The sequence below is a fragment of the Meleagris gallopavo genome, chromosome 5 (assembly GCF_905368555.1).
Source record: "Meleagris gallopavo chromosome 5, MGAL_WU_HG_1.1, whole genome shotgun sequence".
In the NCBI taxonomy this organism is placed as follows: Eukaryota; Metazoa; Chordata; class Aves; order Galliformes; family Phasianidae; genus Meleagris; species Meleagris gallopavo.
The window spans coordinates 54,995,576-55,001,982 of record NC_139408.1 but is presented as its reverse complement, the minus strand read 5'-3'; positions in this window follow the sequence as shown (position 1 = coordinate 55,001,982).

The following is a 6,407-nucleotide window of genomic DNA, read 5'->3' as shown; positions in this document are numbered from 1 at the left end:
GTTGCCACTGTTTTCAATTATTTCGGGGTCCCTTATTTTCTTTTTTTTCCGGGGGCGCGGATCCGCGGATCCCTCCGCCCTTCTAGTCACGGAACCGGGCCGAACCAGCCCGTAAACCGTTGACATTCTTGGTGGAGAATGCGGGCAACAGTTGCTTTTTAGCTTTTTGAACAAATCTCTCTCTCCGCTCTCAGACAGCTTCATTGGGAAAGTTTATCTGTTTCACCAGTACTGTCTGAAAGCGTGACCTTGAAAAGTCCAGGCGGACGGCCAATACTCTAGGATATTTGTAAACTTTGAGCCTTGCTATCTTGTTTCTGTAAAAGAAAAAAAAAAAAAAAAGAGAAAAAATGCTTTCTCTACTGAAAACTGCCTTTTAAGGGGCTGCATGCCACTGTCTCTTCTTTCTTAATGCTAAAAACATACTGGGCCTTAATTAAGTTCACCACTTTGCTCTATGGAGCAATAGGTATATATAGCCAATTGAAAACATGGATGGAAATAACTATGTGGCATCTGCATATTATGTGGCATACCATTCCAGAGGGAGCTGCTAATTTTACAGGGTTGGGGATTTTTAAGCAGGTTTCCAGCTCTCCTTTGAATTCTTTATGCGGATTTTCAATGCTCACCTGATCACGTTATTAATCTCCGTGAATGTACTGCTCACCATTTCACTTATTATTAGTATTTATTATATTTTGAGGAAGTCTGCCCCAAAACCAGTAAATACTGAGTGGCAGGGAATGTGGAGAGGCCTGGGTGAGACTTTAGAGAGATGGAAATCTTCGGTGTCATGGAACTTTACTCCAGAACACCTGAAAGACCCTGAAATTTAAACAGATATTTGAGACAGGAATGTCGCGGCTCAGGAAGATCTGAGGAGGCCCAAATTATTTGGGGCCTGGCTAATGCTTACCGGGCCTTATTCAATACTATCCTGGAGAGGGAGAGAGTTTGTGAAATTGAAAAGGAGAGTCTCAGGGAAACAGTGCAAAATGAGCGAGAGAGTCTCCTGGTCGAGAGAAACAGCCTCCAATCTGAGAGAGATGCCCTCCGAATTGAGAGAGACTCCCTGCAATCCAAACTCAACAGTCTTCAATCTCAACAAGACCCTCCAATCTGAGCTAGATACTCTCATAATCGAACGAGACAGGCTCCGAGCTGAACTGGAGGATGAGAGCATTGGAACTGACCAACCTGATCAACTACAAGAAGCACCACAATTGATGTCACTTGCCCCTGTAAGAGGACGGAAAATGAAACGAATCTCGACTCAGTTAGAAGAGAAGAAAGAAGAGGAGAGGAGGTCCAGAGGAGTGGCTCCAAGATCCACAAGAAGCACCCCTAAGTCCAGGGAGGGGCCCTCAGTAAGACCACGGTCACCGGCGCCAATGAGGGCAACAAGAAGTCCGAAAGAGTAAGAGGTGAGCAAGATATCGTTACTATTGTTGATCGATCTCTGAAAATGAATGAAATTCGAAGTCTGAGAAAAAGACTTTTCACGTCACCCAAATGAGCCTATTGCCACTTGGTTACTTCGATGTTGGGACAATGGGGCCAACAGTGTGTGGCTGGATAGTAGAGAAGCTCGCCAACTGGGTGGCATTGCCAGGGACTCAGCCATTGACAGAGGTATTAGTACATGCCAGAACCAGGCCTTTACCCTCTGGAAGCGGATGTTGTTAGCTGTAAAAGAAAGATACCCCTTCAAAGATGATCTGATGCCTGAGAAAAAGAAATGGGCTGATATGGAAGAAGGCATCTGTTATTTAAGAGAATATGCTGTGGTGGAAATGCTACATAGCCCCGATTTCATTCCTGACGAGCCAGACCAAGAGCATGATCCCGAGAGAGTCAGGTGTACACCAAACATGTGGCGTACATTCACAAAGACCGCACCAGAAAGGTACGCCAGCACATTTGCAGCAATGTATGGCAGAGGGGAAAGAAGACCCCTTATAAGTGAATTGGTTAATAAACTTCAAGACTTTGAGTTACATTTAAGCCCTCTGCGAGCTTGTGTTTCAGCCATTACAAAGGTAGCTGAAAAGCTGGACAGAATGGAAAAAAAACAAGAAGAAAATAATAGAAAAAACTATCAACCGTGCCTGAAGCTGATAAATCCGGGGGAGGTAACGGATACATCAAAGGGGCCCAAAATTTCCCCAAAAACACCCTATTGGGGGGCTCATCAACTTATTTCCCCCCGGGCCGGTGGCATCTAATGTCTCAGCCTTTCAAAAGAAGACGTTCCCCTGCTCGAGCAAGTGACAACGTAAGCCACATCACTTTTTGGGCCTTGTGGCATTACCTACGTGACCCTGGAGAAGATATGAAGGAGGGGGCATAAACAACCTATCCTGTACTTCAAGCCCGGGTAAGAGAGTTACAAGGGGCAAATCAACCCCAAGGTGAACTTCTCCCAAAAAAGGGGATTGCTCCAGTTGCTGCCCGACAATTTAAGGTAAAAAATAGAGGGGCCCTGCCCCCCGCCAGGGGGGGGAAAGGGATAAAGGTTTATTTGGGCTGTGTGGATTAGATGGGCCCGGCCCCAAACAGAATCACGAAAATATAAGGCCCCGGTGGATATGGTGCACAGTGCACTCTAATGCCCTCGAGTCACCAAGGGACAAAATCAATTTTTATTCATGGGGTGACTGGGGTTCCCAAGAGCTAAAATATGTTGGAGGCCGAAATCAGCCTCACTGGTAAAGACTGGCAAAAACACCCCATTGTGACTGGCCCAGGGGCTCCATCATACTTGGTATTGATTACCTCAGAAGGGGATTTTTTAAGGATCCCAAAGGGTTTTCGATGGGCCTTTGGAAATTTGTGCTGTAGACACAGAAAGGGGTTTTAAACAGTTGTCTATTTTTCCTGGCCTGTAGAAGATCCATCTGCCGTGGGGTTGCTACGAGTGAAAGAGCAACAAGTACCCATTGCTACAAAAACGGTGACAGACGGCAGTACCGCACCAACAGGGTTTCCCTTTCTCCCCATTCAGAAGCTGATTCACCAACTAGGGGAATCGGGAGGGGATTAGCAAGGGCTCCTCACCTTTTAACAGCCCCATTGGCCAGTGGTAAAGCCAGTGGAGAATGGAGGCTGACGGTGGACTACCGTGGCCTGAATGGGAAATCACACCCCCATTGAGTGCTGCTGTGCCAGATAGTTAGAAAATCCAATATGAATTGGAGTCAAAGGCAGCCAAATGGTTTCGCCACCATTGATATTGCTTTAAGCCTTTTTTTCCATTCCCTTTTACCAAAGAATCTAGGCCAAAAGTTTGCTTTTTACCTGGAGGGGCATTCAGTAACCTGGAAACGTTTGCCCCCGGGGTGGAAACATAGCCCAACCCTTTGCCATGGGTTGATCCAAGCTGCACGGGAAAAGGGAGGTGCTCCTGAGCACTTACGGGATATTTATGGGCATCATCGTGTGGGGCAACACGCAAAAGGGAAATTTTTGAGAAAGGAGAGCAAATAATCCAGATTTCCTTTTGCGTGCTGGTTTCGCTATTTGTGGCAAAGAGCCTCAGGAGAGACCCGAGGCCGACCCCTGGGATTCTGGAGTCGGGCGTACAGAGGGTCTGAAGAGTGCTACACTCCAACTGAGAAGGAGATCTTAGCCGCGTATGAGGGGGTTCGGGCTGCTTCCGAAGTAATCGGTACAGAAACACAGCTCCTTCTGGCACCTCGACTGCCAGTGCTGAACTGGATGTTCAAGGGAAAGGGTCCCTCCACCCATCATGCTACTGATGCCACTTGGAGTAAGTGGATTGCGCTGATTACGCAGCGAGCGCGGATGGGGAATCTCAACCGTCCAGGAATCTAGAGGTGATCATGGACTGGCCTGAAGGCAAAAAGTTTGGAACACCGCCAGCAGAAGAGATATCACGTGCTAAAGAGGCCCCACCATATAATGAACTACCCGAAAATGAGAAGACATATGCCCTATTCACAGATGGATCGTGTTGTATTGTGGGGAAACACCGCAGATGGAAAGCCGCTGTGTGGAGCCCCACACGACAAGTTGCAGAGGCCACTGAAGGAAAAGGAGAATCGAGCCAATTTGCAGAGGTAAAGGCTGTCCAACTGGCCTTGGATGTTGCTGAACGGGAGAGGTGGCCAATGCTTTATGTTTACACTGACTCGTGGATGGTGGCAAATGCTCTATGGGGGTGGTTACAGCAGTGGGAGCAAAACAACTGGCAAAGAAAGGGTAAACCTATTTGGGCTGCTGACCTGTGGAAAGATATTGCTGCCCGAATAAAGAATATGGTTATAAAGGTGCGTCACGTAGATGCCCATGTGCCCAAGAATAGGGCTACTGAAGAGCAGCAAAATAACCATCAGGTAGACAGAGCTGCCAGAATTGAGGTGGCCCAAATAGATCTGGACTGGCAGAACAAGGGTGAATTATTTCTAGCCCGATGGGCCCATGAGACCTCAGGCCATCAAGGGAGAGATGCGACATATAAGTGGGCTAGAGACCGAGGGGTGGATTTAACTATGGATGCTATTGCGCAAATCATTCACGACTGTGACACGTGTGCCACAATTAAACAAGCCAAGAGAATGAAACCTCTCTGGGAGGAAGGGCGATGGCAAAAGTACAAATATGGGGAGGCATGGCAGGTTGATTATATCACCTTGCCACGATCTCGTAATGGTAAGCGTTATGTGCTCACCATGGTGGAGGCAACAACTGGGTGGCTTGAAACCTATGCAGTACCCCACGCTACCGCCCGAAATACCATACTAGGTCTTGAGACACAAGTCCTGTGGCGACATGGTACCCAGAAAGAATTGAGTCAGATAATGGGACTCATTTTAAAAATTCTCTTGTAGGTACCTGGGCTAAAGGTCATGGTATTGAGTGGATTTACCATATTTCCCTACCATGCACCGGCCTCAGGTAAGATTGAACGATACAATGGGTTGTTAAAAAACTATGCTGAAAGCAATGGGAGGCGGTACATTTAAGCACTGGGAGAAGCATTTGGCAGAAGCCACCTGGTTAGTCAATACCAGAGGATCTATCAATCGTGGTGGTCAACCCAGTCCAGCTCCCTACATACCGTAGAGGGAGATAAAGTCCCTGTTGTACATGTAAAGAATATGTTGGGAAAGGCAGTTTGGGTTATTCCAGCCTCTGAGAAGGACAAACCTCTTCGTGGAACTGTTTTTGCCCAGGGACCTGGGTCCACTTGGTGGGTGATGCAGGAAAACGGGGATGTTCAATGTGTACCGCAAGGGAACTTGATGTTGAGGGAGTGCAGTCAGTAATTCCTAGTGCGTGTGTTTATATTTTGTTTGTCTATATTAAGCATGATGTAGTGATGTGGAATAAGGGGTGGAATGTCATGGTTTCATGATTTTTCATTATCGGTATTCCACATCATAACATCATGCAATGTACTGGGGGTTTGACTGCTGATGCTCAAGTTCGGGTGCCTGTCCAGCGGAGAAGAGCAGCTACGTTTCCCAGGGGGCTTTGCGGTCAGCGAGGAGATATAACTCCGGCAAGGTCACCTGATGCTCTCTTCTTTGCCTGCGCTGCTTCGCTTGCGCTTCTCTGCCTGCGCTGCTTCGCTTGCGCTTCTCTGCCTGCGCTTCTCGCTGCGCTTTTGCCTGCGCTTCTCCAGCGTTGTGGTAGGTAGGCCGATCCACTATCAATTTCACATTCTCTCTCCTTATAAAATTCTGTTGATACCATATTTAGTAAATTACTTTCAGCTAGAACTGTTGTGAGTTTGACAATAGGTTCCAGTTTCAAGAAAACAATAAAGCATTTGGCCTTATCCTCATCTTCTTCCTTCTACTGGATGCTTTTGTTGGGATTTGCATCACACCACAGTGTAGTTTTAAGAAGAAATAGCCCCCAACCTAACTCAAAAGCCATTTAAGGCCGACGTGGGAGACAAGAAAAACTATTTAGTTGGACAATTTTCAAATGGAATAGTGTAAATTTTCAGTGTCTGCAACAATGGCAGCGTGACAAAGTAGATGGACAATGTTTTAGAAACTGACGCATTGAATCTGGAATTTATATAGTGTTGTTTGTTGTTTTGTTTGTTTTAAAATCATTGTTTAATGACTTCTTGCCCCCTTAATTCCTTTATTGCTCTGTCATCTCCTCCACAAAGTTATGCAATCCTTCTGTCGCAAACAGCGCCAATTGCTTTGTTTTCCATATTACTTTCCCAATATGTACTTATGGCTGCCTGATTAATTCACTAGCTGGAGATAAAAAGGAATTTTATCATGATGTTATGCTCTCTAGATTGCATTCTGTGCTGTGCTGCAGAAAAATTATTAAGAAAACATTTACTCTTCGTTTCGAGCTGCTCAAGTGTTAAAACGCTCTGCAGCCATGCATTGCCACCTGTTCTTTCAATTTTA